Source organism: Callorhinchus milii, unplaced genomic scaffold (genome assembly GCF_018977255.1).
Source record: "Callorhinchus milii isolate IMCB2004 unplaced genomic scaffold, IMCB_Cmil_1.0 Scaffold1, whole genome shotgun sequence".
In the NCBI taxonomy this organism is placed as follows: Eukaryota; Metazoa; Chordata; class Chondrichthyes; order Chimaeriformes; family Callorhinchidae; genus Callorhinchus; species Callorhinchus milii.
The window spans coordinates 111,429,712-111,440,214 of record NW_024704742.1 but is presented as its reverse complement, the minus strand read 5'-3'; positions in this window follow the sequence as shown (position 1 = coordinate 111,440,214).

Below are 10,503 nucleotides of genomic sequence, written 5' to 3'. Positions count from 1 at the left end.
TGCTACACCAGCAGCAAATGCCGTTACATGCTGGCTTTCTACCTGATAAGAAGGATGGGTCTGGCAGAACTGCCTAAGAATGGCCAAGCCTGCTGGAGTGTGACGAAACATCTATCCTTCATTGAGAGATTCATATCTCGCAACATCGTGAACCTGTGCGCGATCACCCAGTGGTCCATGCGGGTGTTGCTGAGGATGGTCAGAGAACAGGAGGGGATGGACCTGATGGGTGGGTACCCTAGGGTAACTGTCAGACAAGTCTGACCGGATGCCTCATCACTAGCCTTGACAAAAATGATAACGAAAAGGGCGTTCCTCATCAAGTCCTTCCTGCACCGCAGGGGCCTCACTGCCACTACATGCTGCCCTTGGGTCGGCTGTGGAGGCGAGGAGAGGGTCAACACCTCCTCCTGGAGTGCAAGTACACAAAGGGCATCTGGAAACAGATGGACTGGCTGCTCTCACGGTTCGTCCCTGGGGACCCGCTGTCACGGCACTCAGTGCTGTATGGCCTCTTCCCAGGGGCACACGGCAAGAGTGACAACGAGTGTGCCTGGAGGATTATCAGCTCGGTGAAGGCAGCCCTTGTGGTCACCCGAAACTAGGTGGTGCACCAGCACAGCACCATGTTGGAGAGGGCCTGCTGCAGGCTCACACGCTCCGCCATCAGGTACTATGTGCTTAGGTACTCGCTGAAATTCCGCATCGCAGCAAAGGACAGATGGAGCCTGACCCCAACCGGAGCCGCTCCTACGCTGACCTCGCTGACATCAGCACTAAACCCCAATGCGCCAGTGTATCAACCCCGTGGAGGCCGACATTAGGGGCCACTTGCCGTGTAGAACAGCATCCATGCAAAAATGTAACGTGTAAGGAATGTAATATTTGTATCTGGATAAATTAACGTATGTTTGCCCAGCTCTCCCCAGAAAGTGGGGGGGTAGGCGAGCAGCAGAGTGCAACCACGGCTTGTTTAGCCTATTGTATATTTGGATTGCGAACTCTTCGGGGAATACGGGAGGAACATGTGCACATGTGGAGCACACTGGGTGGAGAGGAAACCAGCCAAGGCCGACAAGAGCACTCAAACAGTGGTGTCTGAAGCATGTGCACATGCAGGTAGTGCACACAGGGTAAACATACATGTGCACACCACCAAGCCGGGTCCGTAACACTTCTGTAACAAAAGATGTTGTGTTTGTTGTGTTGTACCAAATATATCATATTCTCCAAATAAATATATATATATTTTTAAAAATGAATGAACAAATGGTGAATAAACTATGCCAATACAATATTTCCAAATCCTCACAACATTAAATATTAAATAAATACAGTAAATTGAGTTTAAACTGTACAGCAAAGGCACCCATGCTTTAGTAAACATCAGTTTAGCAATGAATATATCAGTTTGATGAAAGGACCTTGATCTTGTATGTAAACACCCTAATCCTAAGAAAGTCTCTTGATCTTGATAGGAAAAATCTCTAGTATATTATTGTTGATCACCTCAGTTTATTTAACATTAGACTTGAGGAGCTGTACACAAACTAGTCACTTAGTTTGTGTACAATTCTAGATAGAATCAACACAAAAGTAGCTTTCGTAAGAAAAACTATTATCACTGTTCTGAGTCTTTATAACAAACAAAACTCCATTTCCAGTATATACAGTTGTATGGTTATGTGTTGATGTTTGTATGTTTAAGGTTGCTAACGGTTCTGAAACCTGTTCTGAAGTCATATAAAGAAAAAAGCAAAATATTCTGTCTCTACCAACTCTGGCATACTTGATTTCAAAATTTGATCAAAGCTTGTTAACTGTTTTCAATGAGACGACTGTTACGAGGTGAAGTTACTTATTGTACTGAGAAAACATGCTGAACTAGACTGAGAGAATGGGATGGATGAACTGCAGAGGTAATATCATGCCTGAGTAAGTTGTGCACTCCCGTTAATGTACTATGTACTTTTAACTGAAGCCAAGTAATCTCTATATACGCTGCCTCCACTAGTGAGCTTTGGTATGCTGTCGTTGAGGGACCTTTGCCAAGACCCAAAAAACAAATCAGAGGGAACTAGTGGGTACTGGGATACTGCTCACTGGCAGAGTTAGGCGGTGGACAAGGCCGCTATCAGTCTGTATGTAGCCAGGAGTAACTCTGGTCCTGTCTGGCAGCTGGTCTTTGCAAGACAGCAGGGAGGTAATTGTAATGAGCAGGTCAAGCTCATTCCCCTGCTAGACTGACTGAAGGGCTAACCACAGCACCAACAAGTTGTTTGAGCATTGTGGTCAGGGCAAAATACCTTCTAAACCTCTGACTTCCTCAAAGTGGATACTTTTGGGATTAGTTACTCTATATGAAGACACTGTATACAAAGGGGAAACTACTACATTCTTTTTTTCATTACCTCTGCTCTTTTGAGCTCTAAGAACAGAAAAAGTCCTCAGTCTCTACAAAGAATGCCTGGACCAACTGTTCCGGTAACTTGTGGAAGTCTCTTCTTTTCTTCAGGCTTTACTCAATGTGAGTCACTATTCATATCTAATGGTTACTACTCAAGTGATTTTGGATCCAGCAGCCCAACTTAGCCTCAAGACTATTATCTTGATTTAATTTAAGATTAAATCTTATCTTGATTTAATTTAAGATTGTTGAAAATTTTGGAAAATTGAGTCTTCATTTTGAAGCTGCTTTTCTGCAGACCTTTTTAAGAATTCAGTAGTCTGGTGCCAATAGAATCACAGAATTTTACAGAACGTAAGTAAGTAATTTAGCCTATTATACCTATTCTGGCTCTAAAAAAGTAATCTATTTAGTCCCATTCCCCTCCTTTTCTGATAATCTTTTACCTTTTCCTTTTCAAATACTTGCCTCAAATACTTTCAAATCCACCACCCACTATCTCCTCCATGCCCCCCCTCAGGCCTCCTCAATCTTCGTATCAAATGCCAAGTGCGAGGAGGTCATGGACTTCCTTTCATCTAAAATACTTAACATCCGCCAGGCAGCCTCATCCACCTGCCCCTTGTCACCCACCACCACGCCCTCTTTGTCCCACTTACGTTCCTCATCGTCTGCTCCTACCACCACCCCCATTCTACATTCCTTCCTCCCCATCTCTCCCTCTCACCCACCATCACCTCCATGAAACCCACCACCTGCTGTCTCGACCCCCTTCCCACCAACTTACTGGTCACCCAGCTCCCTGCCCACTATTGGCTGACGTCATCACCCAGTCCCTCTCCTCCAGATCAGTCCCTGCCTCCCTCAAAACTGCTGTCATCATCCCCCTCCTGAAAAAACCCTCCCTAGATCACTCAAGCCCCAGCCATTACCATCCTATTTCTAACCTGCCCTTCCTCTCAAAAGTACTAGAACACGTTGTTGCCAACCAACTTCGCGCACACCTCTCCTCTCACTCCCTCTTCGAACCCCTCCAGTCCGGTTTCCGCTCTGCCTACAGCACAGAGACTGCGCTTGTGAAAGTCACAAATGACATCCACTCTATCTGTGACCAGGGCCCCCTCTGCCTCCTTGTCCTCCTGGATCTCTCTGCAGCGTTCGACACAGTCGACCATGCCATCCCCCTCCACTGCCCTTCCTCTGTCATCCATCTCAATGGGACCGCACTCGCCTGGTTCGAGTCCTAACTTACAAAGTGCCAGCAGTACATCTGCACAAACGGCTTGTCCCCCCGCTCTCACCCGGCTACCTGCGGTGTACCCCAAGGATCCATCCTTGGCCCCTCCTCTTTCTGATCTATATGCTCCCTCTTGGGCATGTCATCCGCAGACATGTGGTACACTTCCACATGTATGCAGACGACACCCAACTCTACTTTTCCACATCTCTTTGCGACCTCCAGTCCCCTGATGTTCTGTCAGCCTGCCTGTCAGATCTCAGGGGTTGGATGAGCGCAAATTTCCTTCAGCTGAACGTTGACAAGACGGAAGCGATACTCTTTGGCTCTCGTCAATCTCTAAAATCTCATGGCTCTCACCTCCTCCACCTACCCGACCTCCCCCTAAAACTCTCCGAATCTGTACGCAATCTAGGCATGAGGTTCAACTCCCATTATCCTTCCTACCCACATCCATTCCCTCACCAGCACTGCTTTCTTCCACCTCCAACACATCGCCCGTCTCAGCCAATACCTCTCCCCAAAAGCTGCTGAAACCCTGGTCCATGCCTTTGTCACCACTCGGCTGGACTGCTCTAACACCCTCCTTGCCAGTCTCCCATCCATTACCATCCATAAAATCCAAATCATTCAAAACTCTGCCGCCCGCATTCTCACCCGCACCAAACTCCGCTCCCCGATTACCCCAGTCCTTGCTAGACTGCACTGGCTGCCTATCCCAGAGAGGATCGATTTCAAGATCCTCACCCTTGTATTCAAGTCCCTGCACTCCTCTGCAGCCCCTATCTCTTTGACCTCCTCTCCCCTCAAAACAGTATCCATTGCCTTCGTTCCTCCGGGTCTGGCCTCCTCCTCGTCCATTTTCCAAACCTCCTCTTCATGGTAAAGATCTTAAATGTATGCCCTCTAGTTATTCATTCACTGATATGAATAAGTAAAATCCAAAGTTAAATTATTGTTATTATTATTATTGGACGGAGAGAACGTAACCATGTATTGGAGTCGCTGGTCATGGTATGGGCCAGGTTTACACCTGAGATCCCCATAGTGTGAATTCACAATCTCAATCACATCCTCATTGTAAAGCACTGAGGAGAGACTGGCATGAGAGACTCATTGAAATCCTAAGAGCAGGACTTGAACCATTACATCAGAGAAGATATGTGGATCAGCAAAACTCACTAAGGGAAGAAATAATTTTTTTCATTAAAAAGTATTTTATAAAGAAATTTCCTTCGGGAACTTAAACAAATGCATTTTCTTTTTACTGATTCGTAAACCCATAGGAAATTAGACATTACGCAATAGGAGTAAATTACACTGGGAAATTTCTAAAATGCGTAACTTGTGTGTGATGATCTATACCATTCTTTCACACAGATGAAAAGATTGACAGTACCTTGGAAGATATTCTGTTTATTTTGAATCTTCAGTGACCTTCAAAGTTCATGCTAGAACTCTGACCACAGATACCAACACATCTATTTTACTGTTTATTTTTCACTTGTGTATTACCACTTCAATGGAGAGTGAGTGAGCTGTTTTGCTAATATAGACTCCAAATAACATAACAAAAAGCACACCAATTTAAAAACATCAATGTGGATTTACAGTAATTTTGACACTTGTTGATACTGGTGACAATAGAATCCTCTTTGAGAACTCTACCGTGGGTATGAACAGTATCTTCATCTCAATAGGTTACAGAAGGGTCAAAGGAGATCACAGTACTTCCCAGTATAGATATCTGGGAGGAAAATGTGGCATGTGATCACATCATCCAAAAGTACAATCCAAACCTGATTGAGATACAACAACAACTTGCGTTTATATAGTGCTCCTCACCTAGGGTAGCGTCCCATAGCGCTTGTATACAAGGGTAATTCGTGCAGTGGGATTGAAAGGCGCAGTCGAATTTGGCTATCTCATGGCAGCTTCAGGCCAAACCATTGTACTGAAGTCAGGAGGGAGTATCCATTCACACTTCGAATTGTGTTGATTAGTAAAGATAGGTCTGGATCACAGTTATTGTCAGTAATAATTAGCACATCACTCGCCACATTTTTCACCACACCAATTACACAAAAATTGCTCCCCAAAAAGCAGTTTTTTTTGTAAAATTACAGATTGTTTAAATTTAGCTTTTAGTTCTTCTTTAATAAGAAGAATTTGGTCACTCAATCCACAACTGTTTGTTGGACTCTGTTGTGCGCAATTGGCTGCCGCAAAATATACAGTCAATTGACTTTACAGTATATTCTGTGAAGCGCTTTGAGACGTCTTGAAGACGTGATAAGGAATTATATCAAATGCTAGGAATATTATCATTAGTATTTTCAGTGCGGATAGACAAACAAATGGGTTTTATGGGTTTTTTACTGAGTGGTTTAGTAAAGGAAATCTTTTGGAAAGCTGCTTCAATGTTAACATGTTAAAGGTGAGCAAAGGTAGTAGTCAGGGTCTACCAAACGTTAAATATTTTAAATATTTATGTTTATATATGTTTAATATGCATGCTTGTCATGTTGCAGTTTCAGTTGCAAAGTTTCAAGTAATTTTGGTGAATATAGTCTTTGATGTGCTTTATGGTTGACTGGCACTAATGCTAACAACCTCAGTGTTGGCATAATGTGTGCTTTCAGTCAGAAAAGTATCACAGGACCCGAATAATCACCAATGGCTCAGTGAGCCTACAAAATCAACTCTTCAACAAAAAAAGTATTTAGCAAGTGGTAGTTTCCGACTATAAGGTTTCCATCAAAAGTAACTACACACAAATATAGTCACTCAAAACTGACCCGAACTGACAGACATTAAGTCTGTATGCAGTCAGAAATGTGACTGAGAAGTTTCAGTAGAAGCAGACAGGTTTCCATTTATTGCTAATGCACCAAATGTTGTATATAGGTCACCTGACTAAACATTCAGCTGTGTTTCAAATGAAAACTCTCCCCATTGTATCATTAACTTCTTCACTGGATGGATGGATGCTGAAGGACTGAGCCCCTGGGCCCCATAAGAGTCTCATATCTAGGTTTATAGTACATGATTGAATAATGGATTTATGACAAATGAAATGAGATTGAGAACTGTAATGTGTGGGTGTGTATGATAAGTGTGTATAAATGGCATCGATATAGAATCTGTGATGTATATTTCAGCCTCCCAGACTGACAGAAATTGACACTGTAATTAAGCTGCACTTCAATGCAATCATAAGCATGACACAAGTTGCAGTTCTTTATTTTATCTCTGTAGAGTAATAATAATAATAATCCTTGCATTTGATATAGTTCTTTATCACATCTTCAAGCCGACTCAAAGCGCTTCACAGGATACACTCAGAGTAAAGTGTAGTTTTTGGGTGAAATGTGGCAGCCAAGCAGTGTCCCACAAACGTTTATTTCTTTTGAAGAGATTATTACCCCCACAAAACGATCCGCCAATCGACTAACAATTGGGTTCCAGTAGAATGGTTTCATTCACACTATTTCTTAACTGATTTCTTAATAAGAAAAATACGCAATTATCAAATTTCTAAAACATTGAAGACATTGAAGAATTCATCCAATATTCTTACAGAAATACAAATAACAGCCACTACACTTTACAGAAAAAGCACTTTGAGACATTTTTGCCATGAGTACTGCCTGATATGTTTCCTGTTGTTTGGTCCAGCTGGGAACACCCTATCTGTCCGGGTTTAGGTTTGTAGGGTCAACAGGATTGGTTTTATCAAGATTAATCTGTTCACATTTTCATTTGGCAGTTATGAGTCTTATATCAGAATTTAAAGAGGAGAAATAGTACAAACCAGTTTTGCTTTATATTCTGCACCTATTTATTTACTGCAACATGGCCATCAAAAGGAACAGAAGAAAGTAAATATGTAGGGAAGACCATAACATAACAATAACACTATCTATGAAGTGTATCAACCACTCTTCCTGGCAATTTGTTCCAGTCATTAATTGCCCTCTGAGTAAAGAAAAACTTCCTGGTATCCATCCTGAAATTCTAAACCTCTATCCTCTTCTTCTACTATCCTTGTGAATCCCAATAATGATGATAATAACCCTTGCATTTGATATAGCACCTTATCACATCGTCAAGACGTCTTAAAGCGCTTCACAGAATATACTGTAAAAGTAGAGTGACTGTGGATTTTGTGGACGAAATGTGGCAGCCAATTGCGCACAGCAGTGTCCCACAAAGAATCATGGATTGAGTGACCAAATTATTATTATTGTTTATTTTTCGAGGGATTAAGTGAGGAAACTTGTCTAAGGTCCTGTCGCGTGCGAGGCAAGTGCTCTAACCACTATTCTACAGGACTCCAACAATCATGGAACAATTGACTTGAATCCTAAATTATTGTTCTAAGTTTACTTGTTCAATTGGATTTAAAATTTTAGACATCTCTGTGAGATTCCCCTCTTAGTCACTTTCATTAGTCACTGGGCAGTCCCCTTATGTCATTGCTTCCAGAACTATATACAGCACTCCCTGTACAACCTGACCAGAGTGCTGTGCAGCTTGAGTATGACTTCTAGGGATCTAACTCAACTAATTTAGCAATATAGTCCAGCATCCAGTTTGCTTTGTTTATTGTTGCCTCACGTTGTTTTGATGCAGTGAGCAACGAGACAACTAACACCCCTACATCTCTTTCAGTTTCCCGCTTGACAAGTTCTATCCCATCCATGGAGTACATATGTTTCCTATTTTTACTTTCTTTTGATAGTAGCTTGCATTTATCTACATTAAACTTCATTCGGCAGTTATCAACCCATGTGCATACACTATCAAGTTCGTTGCTGCTTCCTTTGATTCTACAGATCCCCCCAACTTGGTGTCAACTGTAAATTTAATTATCTGACATTGGGTCTGCAAATCCAGATCATTAAGATATTTGGGGGAAAATATATACTGTGTGTCAGCCTGGCTGAGTGGAAGCATTCTTGCCTTTAAAGTCAGAAGATTGTGGGTTCAAGCTATACATCAATACTTGGATTCACATAGCCGAAAGCTGACATTTCAATGCAGTACTGAGGATGTGTTGCATTGTCAGAGGTGCCATCCTTCGAATGAGATGTTAAATCAAGATCCCATCTGCCTGTTCAGATGGACGTTAAAGATTCCATGGCACTATTTGAAGAGAAAGGAGTTTCTCCTGGTGTGGAGAACAGAACAACAGAATTATGTTATTCTCCAACAGAATTCAGACTGATACTCCAGTATAGTTCTGGGGTGCACTGCATTGTTGGAGGTGCTGTCCTTCAGACGAGATATTAAACCAAGGTCCCATCCCGTCTGTCTGTTCAAATGGACTTTAAAAATCTATGGCATTATTTCTCCCAGTGTCCTGGCTAACAATCCCCCCCAAAAAATTGGTCACTCACTTCATGGCTGTTTGCGGGACATTGCACAAATGGCTGTTGTATTCTCCTACAAATACACATTCAAAAATAAGTCCTGTAAAGCACTTTGAGACGTATCGACAACATGCTAAAGCGCTATATTTAATGAACGGTTTATAATATTGTCACTTTAAAATAATCATCTCCACTGGATTTTAGAGAGTTTTTTTTCCTGTTTAAGATACATCCAGCCTTGAGTCATAATTAGTCAATTACTTAGCGATTTCAATATAATTTCTAAAGAAAATTAAAACAACCGAACTTAGTCCTGAGCAATTTAGCTCAAATGATCTCATCTATGAAAATCCCTGGTTACCCGATTATTTTCTCTCAAGAAGGTTTGTTATGTACATTACTTGTTAACAAAGTGTAAGAAGAGAGCTTCAATTCTCATAAGAAGACCAGTTACACATTTTTCTACAAAATGGAGCTCAGTGTTGCAAATATGTTATCCTATTAGCTACTTTTATTTCATTTCATATTTACAAAATCCATATTTCTCCTCCCGTGAGGCAATCTAATTTAGCACTTACTGTAAATGAGACTCTTTCCTAGAAATTATGATGTGCCGTGTTCCATTTATAATGACAATGGAAATTTAAATGAATGCAAGCTTCAGTTGGAATTGGCAACCATGGAAACTACAAAATCACTTTGTGTATCAGAACAAGATTCTTCCCTCCCCACCACCCCACCCATTTCTCTTCCATTAACTTTTTTTCTCTCTGATCTGATCTCATCCACTTCTACTTTTTTATTTTTGTTTCATTTCATGACGTTCACACATGGTACGCGCTTTGGTTTTTTTCTCTATTTTTAAGTCTGATAAGTATTAGAGCCACTTTTCCTGTTCAGCCTATATCTGTTGTGTTTTGCTGTTCTTCATGATTCTATCCAGCTGCTGGGATTGTAGACAATGCTGACCCAGCTGACTGCAGCATCACCATTCATGCGAACAATACTTGTTTTCAGGACAACTCACAAAAGATTATTAACAAGTTTCCTTGCCATTCAGGAGTGTTGAGTACTATTAGTGGACACCCATTGCTGGGTGAAAAAAAACAAAAGTCAAGAATTCCACCCACTTTAAGTCTGCATGAACACGTTTGTCTTACCTTTTACAGCAACAAGAACAACTTGGATTTATATATATGCCCTCCACGCCGGACGGCGTCTCAGAGCGCTTCACAGTAATGGATCCCAGGGCCGAGCCAGGGGGAGGGGGAGGAAGGTGACCAAAGGCGTGGTTGAAAAGAAAAGTTTTCAGCCGAGAACTGAAAGAAGAAGAGAGGGGACGAGGCGATGGGAGTAAGGAAGGGAGTTCCAGAGCCTCGGGGCATAGTGTCTGAAGGCGCAGCTGCTGAGGGTGGAGCGGAGGACTCGGGGGACAAGGAGGAGGCCAGACCCAGTGGAACTAAGGCAATGGGCACTGGTTTGAG